Raw genomic sequence first — 11,878 nt, forward strand, 5'->3', positions numbered from 1 at the left:
TGTTTCCAGTTTCATCCAAGAAATATGAAGGTCATAAATGCAAAACAAAAATTTAAAGATGATCAGAAATCCAGATGCATTCTGGAGTGAGCCACCCTTGACCAAACCAAGAACAAAGGTGCTCTAAAATGTGATCGGTTTTTATTAATAATCTGCCTACTAGAGGACCACAGAACCACACAGACATTCTGAAAACTATATAGAATAGTGTTAAGTTGAATAGGATTTCTCTTATACCTCTCAAGGTCCATTCAATGAGGGATTTGCAGCTAAATTAATTACACTGCATATTTCCTCCTACTTACAAGGGGGAAAATTACCTGGATATCAAAGGCAGTCAGTCAAGGAAAATAACTCGAAAGTGTGTATTTGGCATATGGATAATATGATATAAAGAACACACTACCAAAAGTCCAGCTAGTGTGTAGAAGTTACTATATCTAGTACACGTCAGACATGGGGTTTTTTTTGAACATTAATTATTGGCTACTTTAACTATTTTGCTCTAGTGACTGTGGTAGAAGTGGGAAAATGTGATAGGATAGCAGAAAGGGGTGGAATTATAAATCGATTGTACATATTTGAGTGTGCCAACTTTGAGTCTTTTTTTTATATGTGAATGAGGAAAATAATACCTATTTCATTAACAGACTGAGCAGAATGCCTAGTAGGGTAGTCAGGCAGCTTTGATTAAAAAGGTATTTGAAAAAAAAGATACTAGAAGGAGCTGGGCAGATCACTGTTGAATGAAATATTTTCTTCTGGGTTCATAATATTTATCAGACAGGGGCGCCTGGGTGGCTCAGTCGGTTAAGCGTCCGACTTTGCCTCAGGTCACGATCTCGAAGTTTTGAGTTCGAGCCCCACGTCAGGCCCTGACAGCTCAGAGCCTGGAGCCTGCTTCGAATTCTGTGTCTCCCTCTCTCTCTGCCCCGCCCCAGCTCACAATCTCTTTCTCAAAAATAAATAAACATTTAAAAAAATTTTTTAATTATATTATATTTATCAGACATCACAAGATACCTAGGTAGAAGACAAGACTTGTGTAAGGTGATTTTCCTTGGTGTGTTCTTATATGATTATATATTTACAGGACCTACTGTACAAATTTCAGGGGCACCTGGGTGGCTCAGTCAGTTAAGTGTCTGATTCTTGGTTTCCACTCAGATCACTATCTCACGGTTCATGAGTTCGAGCCCCATATTAGACTGTCTGTTGTTAGTGTGGAGCCTGCTTTGGATCCTCTGTCTCCCTCTCTCTCTCTGCCTCTCCCACTTGCGTGTGTGTGTGCACTCTCTTTCTCTCTCTCTTTCTCAAAAATAATAAACATTTTAGGGGCGCCTGGTTGGCGCAGTTAGTTAAGCATCGGAGTCTTGATTTAGGCTCAGGTCATGATATCATGGTTTGTGAGTTTGAACCCCACCTGGGGCTCTGTGCTGATGGCTCAGAGCCTTCTTGGGATTCACTCTCTCACCCTGTCTTTCTGCCCCTTCCCTACTTGTGTGCGCATGCTCGCTGTCTCTCTCTCAAAATAAATAAAAACTTCAAAATAATAAAAAATAAATAAGCATGAAAAAATTCCTGGGTAGTATATATATTCTAGAACTTTAAAGTTTTCTGTTATAATAAATAAGGTGGATTACTTTGGTCAGCAAGAACAAATATTCTCATACAAAGATCTGGGAATGGACTGAGTAAATACATAGTTATCTTTAGAATAAAAACATGATAATGGAATTAAGATGTTCTTTCTGAGGGTGCAAATGCAATGATATACAAACATTATCAGTTTTAACCTCTGAATTCCCTGACTGCATGGGAACTATTTATGACAGTCAGTGCCTTTTGTTTGAAATGTTACTAAAACATAGTGTTACATCTAGAAAATGTGAGGCTACTTTCTATATATTTTGATTTGGATTAAGTATTGCCTCATAGCTCCAGGCATGATTCTTATGCATGTTATAAATTTTGCAACCTGCCAATGCTATAGAACAAGCTGAGTTATTGCTAACATTATTTCAATACACAAGAGCTTCCTTCCCATCCTTTCTGAAATATGTCACTTTTTTTCTTTTGTTTTTTAAATAATGTTAGGGGAAGTTGAGGAATTTAAAAAGTGAGTTGGTAGAACATGCTAATAGTAGCTTTGGAATACAATCCTTCCATTCATGAGTTCTATGCTTCAACTGACATTGACTGTAGAAGTCTAGCAAAAAACCAATACATTACCTAGTTATTTCAGCATTAACATCTCTTCAAACTTCAAAGTCAAGGAATTCAGTGAAGCTAGTATTTTACAATTATAGTTTTATTAGTGATAATTCATAATCCCATATCTGGAGGAAAGTTTGGAAAATTATTTTGTAATTTTTAGTTTCTGCATCAATAAAATGGTGATAAATTGGTATGCTATTTTTTATTAAGATGTTGAGGTTTTTATTTTTTTTATAAAGATTTCATTTTTAAGTAACCTCCACATCCAGCCTGGGGCTGGGAACTCACACCCCGGAGATGAAGAGTTACAGGCTCTACCGGCTAAGCCAGCCAGGTATCCCCAGTTAGTATGATATTCTTTGTTCTAAGGTTTGAATTATGAATAAATAAGAAATGATTGTACTCTACAAAAAAAGTCTAACTGTAACAGGTAGGAATTATGCAATGTTAAATCTGAGAAAGAACCATCCATTACATTTCTTAGAAAACCAACACTTAGAAAATAGGATTGTCAGGTTTAATAAATAAAAATACAGGATGCCCAGGGGCCGGACTTGTGGCGGGGCAGGCTGGGATCTTAAGCCTGAGTCAACCTTTGCTCCCACAGGTCTGCCAACAGTATTCTGCCCCTGCTGGGCCATGTGCCCCTCACTGCTCCTCGCACTGGGTCAGCTGTCACCAGGCTCCACGCTGCACCCACCCCACCATCCAGCCTCTGCGGTGCGACAGCACACCCAGGAAGAAAAAGCTTTTGTTGCATTCCTGAATGATGAAATTAAGGAGAAAAAGAAGATAGAGAAGAATTAAGTACCTCCCCAAGATGTCTGGAGATTGGGAGCTGGAAGTGAATGGGACACCAGCCAAATTAGTGTGGAAAGTTACTGGAGAAAAGATCAGTCACTTTCAACATTAACAATAGCATCCCACCGACATTTGATGGGGAGGAGGAGCCCTCCCTAGGGCAGAAGGTTGAACAACAGGAACCTGAATTGACGTCCGCTCCTAATTTTGTGGTTGAAGTTATAAAGAATGTTGGTAAGAAGGCCCTATTCCTGGACTGTCACTATCCAAAAGATGAGGCTGGGCAAGGAGAAGGAGAATGACATTTTCTCCCTCAGGGAGGTGAGCTTTCAGCCCATGGCAAGTCTGTGTGGAAGGACATGAATTACACATTCAACACTGATTCTCTGGACTGGGCCTTATAGTGACTACCTGATGGATTTCGTGGCAGGCGGAGGTGTGGATAACACTTTTGCAGGTGAGTTGATGGAGCTCAGCACAGCCCTGGAGCACCAGGAATGCATTGCTTTTCTCCAAGATCTCAGAAGAGATCTCAAGAGCCAATAGAGCAGACAAGATGTTGAATACCTTTATTTTATGCCAGGCATTGTCCAGGGAACAAACCTACTGTGAAGCCAGACACACACGTACTTCAAAATGCTTTTCGTCTCATTCATTATCATTAAAAATAATCCAACTTAAATCATTTCCATTGCCCTCTTAGTTACTGTTCACTTATTTCTTCCCTACAAATATGGTATTCCTAGATGTTTGTATAACATAAGACAATAAAATTGCTTTATCTCCTCCAAAAAAAAAGTGCCCAGTTAAATTTGGATTTCACATAAACAGTGAATATTTTTTGCCGTAAGTATGTCCCATGCAATAGTTATACTAAATAATGATTTGTTGTCTATCTGAAAATCAAATTTAACTGAGCATCCTGTATTTTATCTGACAACCCTCCCGTAAAGGTATCATAATTCTTTTTGAAAGGCTTACAGCTAACTATATGCTGATGGCAGGAGTAAAATCTGAACAATTAAGGAGTTTACACACACTCCTACAAAGGACTGTTATATAGTAGAATGTTTTAGAAAATAAAATAACCGTATTTTATAACTAATTTCATAAGAAACTGAAAACAATCTAATTGCTTAAAGTGGAAAGCTTTGGAGCACCTGGGTGGCTCAGTCAGTTGAGCATCTGATTCTTGATTTCAGCTCAGGTTGCAGTCCCAGGGTCATGGTCCCAGGGTCATGGGATCAAGCCCCACACTAGGCTCTACGTTGAGTGTGGAGCTTGCTTCGGACTCTCTCTCTCTCTCTCTCTCTCTCTCTCTCTCCCCCACTCTCCCCCACTTGTACGCTCTCTCTCTTTCTAAAAATAAAAAAATAAAATGGAAATCTTTGGATCTATTGATTCTAGTTACCAAGCTCTGAATTACTTTATTCTCTCAGAATTTAAAAAGTGCTTACTTTTACAAATAAGTTTCTTTTTAAATTTTTGCTAAAACATTAGAAGCTCAGTCATCGCTATTAACCAGAGCTGAAAAGCAGCTATTCCTCAAAGCATGTTTTCCAAATACTTCTAGTCAATAATTCAAGTCATTTTTAAGTAAAGTCTCAGCTAAGAAAAAGTAAGAATTAGAATTATTTAGTATCATCTTATAGCCCTATTCTGACCTACACTTAATGTTTTAGATTATCACTTATTTTATAATATATTATCACAAGCTACCTTTATTCATTTTTGTGAGTAACTTAAATCTAAGACTTCAGCACTAACCTGTTGAGTTGCAGAGACACAGACAGAGATGTCACCTAGTTTCCTTGAAACTGAGTCAGGGGCTCTTCAGTTGGCCTTACCTTGTGAGGTCACTGTGGCCCGAAGATCTTAGGTTTCTTCATTTAACCTTAAGTACATTTCTCCTTTTCACATAAATTCTTAATTTAATCATTTTATATGTTTTCAAAATTATAGATATAAAGTTGGCAATATCCTATTTGTTCAGTTCTAAAAAAGCTGTAATTATGTCACTTTTTTTCATTCCAGCAGCGTTTGCTTATGTCATCCATCTTTTATTCTTGTTAATCTTTCCAGAAGCATGTCGATTTTATAAGGCTTTAGTAACCAACTTTTGGCTTTGTTGATCTCCACTGCATGTTCATTTCCACATTTTTAAAATGAAATGCGTTGCTCTGTGAAGTGGCCCTGGGTAAAGGTCCAATTGGGGTTAGAAGGCAACTTATCAGGCAGGTTATAGAGATTATACCGTCCTGAGTGAGAAGTTGGACCAATGTTTTAGGCACCCTCTAAATTTAAGAATCTTTGTTTTTGAGAGCTGTGCTATTTAGCAAGAATAGTAGATGTAGCTAGCTCCAAATGATAACTTCTTTCATAAAAGCATTCCTTTCAAATATGAAGTAAGGAAACATGATAAAACTAAAAGATCTTAAAATTCTATAAAAGAGATTTTATCAAGAATACAAACTACAACACATGATGCCTCCCAACAAACCTTAAAGAAAAAAAATCTCTTACCAATGTTGTGATAATAATATGTTTGATATTTTTTATATTTACTTTTAAATGGTAAAGAACTCTATATATTTTAAAGATATAATTCTTGTGACATGCTTGTAAGGCAAAGAGAAGGCATATTTAATTCTTATTTTAAAGATGAATAAAATGTGACTCAAATTTATTATAGCATTTCTCAAGGACACAAATACTGGATGAGTAGTACTTAAACTCTGCATATTTTTAGTAAAGAACACAGTACATTAGCTTACCTTAATCCCAGAAACTATTTTTAAATTATTTAAAGAATATAACATTATTTCCAGTTATTTTATTTTATTTTATTTTATTTTATTTTATTTTATTTTATTTTAGAGAGAGTATGAGTGAGTGGGTGGGGGAAGTGGCAGAGAAAGAGAGAGAGAGAAGCTTAAGCGGGCTCCATGCTGCACACAGAGCCCAACACAGGGCTCAATCTTTGACCCTGGGATCATGACCTGACCTGAAATCAAGAGTCCCACACTTAACTGCCTGAACCACCCAGGTGTCCCTCCAGTTATTTTAGCATTAAATTAAAGTTACTCTAATCACTAATAATTTATCAATAATACTAGAATCACTATAAAAATAATAAAGTAAAAATTGGAATGTTGGACTGAAATGTTCTTCAAATTTCTCTCTAAAAATAATCAATCATGCCAAATGGCATTACCCAAAAGTACTATTTTGTAAGAAAAGTACAATATACAGATATAAGTCTTTTAAATCTTAAGACTAGGTCCCAAAATCGGTGACCATATATACTGAAATCCTTTAAGAAAGGATAAATAGATAAATCACTTTAAAAAGTAATATATCAGGGGTGCCTGGGGGGCTCAGTCAGATGAGTGTGCAACTCTTGATTTTGGCTCGGGTCATGATCCCAGAGCTTAAGATTCTCTCTTTCCCTCCGCCCCTCTTTGCTACTCGCTCTCTCTCTCTCTCTCTCTCTCTCTCTCAAATAATAAAAAAGAGAGTCACCTGGGTGGCTTAGTTGGTTAAGCCTCTGACTTTGTTTCAGGTGATGATCTCAGGGTTTGTGAGTTCAAGCCCCGCATTGGGCTCTGTGCTGACAGAGCCTGGAGCCTGCTTCAGTTTCTGTGTCTCCCTCTTTCCCTGCCCCTCCCCTATTTGCACTCTCTCTCTCTCTCTCTCTCAAAAATAAATAAATGTTAAAAAAAATTTTAAATAATAAAAAATACATCAAAATGCTATTCATTTTTGTCATATTATTTTTACTAAAGCTGTCTCTATTGTGTAAAAGCTTACAGGAGATGATATTAAGTACTTAGTACTTCTGAGTTTTAGTTGCTAAATGGGGATAGATTGAGGAGCTATTAAAACAACAGTTGGGTGGCAAGTGGGAGTATTTGTGGGGTTTGGTAACTATTTTTACATTATCAGTAACATACATTTACTATTAAGTATTATCTATTTAGTTTTATTTATTCATTTAGTTTTATTTATACATTTTAGCACTATAACAGTATTATATATTTACTATTTACTTTTATTTACTTATTCATTTACATTTGCTATTTAGATATTTAATAAAAACATGGTAATGAAAATTAATATCCTGACCTAAACACACTATTTGTTACTTGATAAATGCATATTGTAATGATCTACACCAGTAAGAAATGTCAAGATCCAAATATAGTCTCGATAAAAATCCTGAAACATTCTGATCCCCATTTTGACTCTCAGAGAGGTAGGATGTCGTGCCCAAAGTCCCAGATAAAGGAGGAGCCAATATTTGAATGTAAATTCAAGATGTTTTATTTATCATTGGCCACTAATTATGTTAACAAAATCTTGCTTAAAGCAGAGGTTAAAAGATAAACATCTGTCTTATAGAGAAGACCATAATTATAGAATTTATTAATTCTGTGATATTTCTAGGATTTGGTCTTTATCAGTGATGGAAGATTTCAAACCTGGCTGAGCTTGTACCTATTAAATCACTTGTACATATTAATTTGTATTTTGTATTAAAATTGTACATATCACTTGTACATATTAAAAATATTGATTCCCGGTGTTCCCAACTTCTCCCTCCCTGCCCTTCCATGTGCACAGCCCAAGTGTGAGGTACTCTCACATCAAAATATGAGAACCTCTGTGTTAAACCATAGTCAAAAAAAATTTGTCACTGCCCCTCATTTGTCTCCCCTGAGACAGAAGTTGGTGGAGATGTCAAATAACCGTGAGATTCCTGACTGTAGACAGAATGTCTTAAGGGTGTCAATATCCCCAGCACTTAGCACAGAGTTTAGTGTGCATAAGATCCATCATACATTTGTTAAAGTGAAAAAGTAAAAAAACAAAGAATAAACAAATTTCCTGCCTTCTAGCAGCTTGTTCCCCTTCCTGGGTGTGAGGAGACATGTGCACGGAAAACCACAGCAGCACAACAGGTGCTCAGAAAGCAAGTGCTCCAGAAGTTCTGAAATTTGTGGAAGGCTTTGTTAAAGAGGCCTCAACAGATGTACATTTGGATAGATAAAATGCAGATGCAAAAACATTCCTGACTGTGGAAGCAAGCGGCTTGACCTAATGTGTAGTAATTGAAATGAGTTCTCAATCTGAGACATAACATGGACCCAATCTAACGGGGGCATTTGTGGTTAGAAAACTGAAGAATGAAATGTGAAAACTCAGGGAGAACTTTGAACTTAAGGATGGGATGTATATATCATATAAAGGCCAGGTTTATTTTCTAAATGATAATTTTTAAAATGTATAACTGAGTGAATATTCAGGGCACAGCCTTGAGAGTTTCACATATACTCAAGAGAGCAAAGGGAAATCGCTAGCTTTCCAAAGCAGGTTTTTTGGGGGAGAGTAAAATGATGCTGTCCTTTTTACCTGCTTATACTAATGCATAGAAGTGGTTAGACAAAGTTCAGGAGTATGTCATTTCTGACAAATTTTCATTGCTATATATTTCTCGGTTAAGGGTTTCTTTTTAGGACTTCAACCTTATTTGGCAGGCAGACAAAGAATTACTTCTAAATGAATGAAAATATCTTTGTTGACTTTATTTTTCTCATCTCTGAGTCCAGTCCTAATTAATACTGGACCCATAATTTTGGGTTTCATATAAACTTTTTGAGGAAACTCAACCACTTTATGGCTTCACTTACCCTCTGTTTTTAGTAACTCCCAAATCTACACCAATAGTTATCCCAATTTTACATCCCATCAATAATAATTTAAATTATTTAATATATTGGATATTTAAGTTGCAAAAATTTACAAGTTGAAATTTGAGTTCATCAGATTTTCCTAAGCAGAAAGAAACTAGCAGAACATCATTATCCAAAGCAAACCAAGGACAGACCCTCCTCTAATTGTCTTGAGTTGCTTAAGTCCATGTGTTTTGCTCTAATGTGAGATGGTGCAGGGGTGACTCGCTAATTGACTAGTGATTGGTTTCCTTCCAGGTAAATTAAAGAAAGGTCAATTTTCTTGCAAATCTTAAGTTTTGAGTATTTGATAAGTGAATGCATAAATGGGAATGAATGTGATTTTCCATTGTATACAATTTTTTAGGGTTTTCTATATATAGTATCATGTCATCTGCAAATAGTGAAAAATTTACTTCCACCTTACTAATTTGGATGCCTTTATTTCCTTTTCTTATCTGATTGCTGTGGCTAGGATTTCCAGTACTATGCTCAGTAAAAGTAGTGAGAGTGGACATCCTTATCTTGTTCCTGGTCTTAGAGGAAAAACTCTCACTTTTTTACCTTTGAATATCGTGTTAGCTGTGGGTTTTCATATATGATCTTTATTATGTTGAGGTATGTTTCCTCTTAACCTACTATGTTGAGAGTTTTTATCATGAATGAATGTTGTACTTTGTTAAATGCTTTTTCTTCATCTATTGAAATGATCATATGCTTTTTATCCTCCCTCTTATTAATGTAATATATCATGTTGATTGATTTGTGATTACTGAACCACCTTTGAATCCTTGGAATAAATTCCATTTGATTGTGATGAATGATTTTGCTTAATGTATTGTTGGATTCAGTTTGCTAATATTTTGTTGAAGATTTTTGCATCTGTCTTCATCAGGAATATTGGCCTATAATTTTCTCTTTTTTGTAGTGTCTTTATCTGGTTTTGGTATCAAAACCACCCATAATAATATTGAGAGAAATATATAATATTTCTCTCAAAAATAAATAAATGTTAAGAAAAAAAAGTAAATAAGTCCTTAGATGCTTGAAACTTTTAGACATATGTAATAGAAATACTGTTTTGACATAATACACCAATGCATTTTTACATTTAGTCATCCTCAGATCCTGGTGATGCCACAGCTTGCATTTTGAACACATGCCCAGATCTTACACGTTCTTCCACTGAGTAAAGAAACACAGCACCTGCCATTAAAGCTACACGAACAAGCTAAGTGTTCCTTGAAGAAAAAGGCTGTGACTACATTGAAGTGCTAGCAGAGAGGAAAGGGAAGTAGAAAACATCTTTTCAGCCTAGAGGAGTGAGTAAGAAAAAGTGATAGTGGCAGAGGAAGAAGGTCAGATCTGTGTGTCCTTATCTCCTCTCATCAAAGGAGAAAATTCCAGAAAGAAGAAAGTATTAGAAACACTCAGATAAGTACAAGATAGCCTGAGAACACAGAAGCATGTGCCCTACATCCCAAGGCCTCTAGTAAGAGCCAGCTTCCTGACATACCGATGTGGTGCAATGGTGAAGTGGGTTGGTGGGATAAATGAGCTCAACACAATGATCCTGCCCTCATGCATATTCCTTAGCCAGAAGCTCTTAGAAGGTGTTAAGGGAACTAGGGGGCTAATATATGCTGGCCCAGGGTCAGGACAAAGGGTGTTAGTGTATGAGGATGACTCAAATGTAGTAAGCATCAGTTGCATCATAGTGGTAACAAGTACAGGGATCCGGCAGGTCCAGCGTGATCCAAAAGATAGCACATGTGGAACTCTGGTATCCTTTTCCTCCATGAGTTCACAGAAACCCCTGTGTGCCAAGAGACCACATTCCAGAGATAGGAATCTGAAAAACTGAACATCTACTTGAAAGAGACTGAATCATTTAAAAGTGATACATGGGGCAGCAAGATCGCTTCCACAACCTCCTGCCATGTACTCACAGGGGTAGCTCACGAAGGTGAGGATAATACAGCCATCCTTCCATTAAGCCTTGTTCTTGACAGGGTAGAGACAGGAATGATCAACCACTGTTTGCTTCAGTCTTGAAAAAAAGAAAAAAAGAGTCAGAAGTTGGTACCCAATCCTCTGATTCTGTGCAAATGTTTCCATCTTCACCTTCTTTTTTTAACTGTCTTCTTTCAACATGAGAGTTTGGCTGACTGTAGACGGAGTGTTGTGGCTGAGAACACAAAGATAGCTATCTTTGATGTCTTTGATCATAGAAGTTGTTTTAGTTAAGAAACATTCCGGCAGCCGACTGCTTTTTACCAAAAAACCAAACCACAAAACCAAAATGCCACTTTTCATCAAGTATATGAATCATTCTTTTTTTTTCCTTTTTATTCTAAACTCCTTCTAAAGCTGGTTATTGCTTTCTTGTACTGCTTTTCTTCCTTTTTTTTTTTTTTTTTTTACATTGTGCCTATAAGAACTTGACTGGGACAAATAAAGGGAGATGAATTCCATTTAATTCTAATAACAAGGCAAAAAAAAAATAAGTAAAGAAATAGATGATGTGTTCAACACAGTACAGATCATTAAGATCTAACTGACATTTATAGCCCAATATAACCCAAAATTGCATGATATGTTCACCAATATAGACCATACAATACACGTAGCTATGAAATAAACCTCAGTATAGAGAACTAATATCATTGAGAATATTCTTTAACTGTAATGCAATAAAGCTAGAAATTAGTAATAAGATATTTAGAGAAAATAATAAATATTTTGAAGTTAACAAATTCATAAATAGTTCATGGGTAAAAAGAGAAATCACAAGGGCAATTAGAAAATATTTCAAACTTTATGTTAATGAAAATACATTATATGAGAACATGCTTGCAGCTAATGCAGTACTCACAGGAAATTAATATTGTTACCAACCACTGCATAACTGAGGGTGACTGGTTTTGATCAGATTTTTTTCAAAGGTTAACTGGCTTCTCTAATTTAGAGAAAAATACAGGTAAAAATGTAAGCAAAACTTGAGAATATGTGTGTAAAGAGGGATTTTTAAAGTAAATTCTAGGGTTAAATGTGTTGTAACAATAATTTGGGGTAAGTTCTCTTCAATGTTTAAGTATCTCTGAAATGTTTCTGTAAGTCAGCGAAAA

At 36.1% G+C, this 11,878-nt stretch overlaps 1 pseudogene; it reads left to right on the plus strand.

Annotated features, from left to right (window-relative positions):
• The first annotated feature begins 2,803 nt into the window (after positions 1 to 2,803).
• On the plus strand, positions 2,804 to 3,871 carry LOC121030253 (complement component 1 Q subcomponent-binding protein, mitochondrial-like; annotated as a pseudogene).
• The last annotated feature ends 8,007 nt before the right edge of the window (positions 3,872 to 11,878 follow it).

The sequence above is a fragment of the Herpailurus yagouaroundi genome, unplaced genomic scaffold (assembly GCF_014898765.1).
Source record: "Herpailurus yagouaroundi ecotype Mexico unplaced genomic scaffold, PumYag 140, whole genome shotgun sequence".
NCBI lineage: Eukaryota > Metazoa > Chordata > Mammalia > Carnivora > Felidae > Herpailurus > Herpailurus yagouaroundi.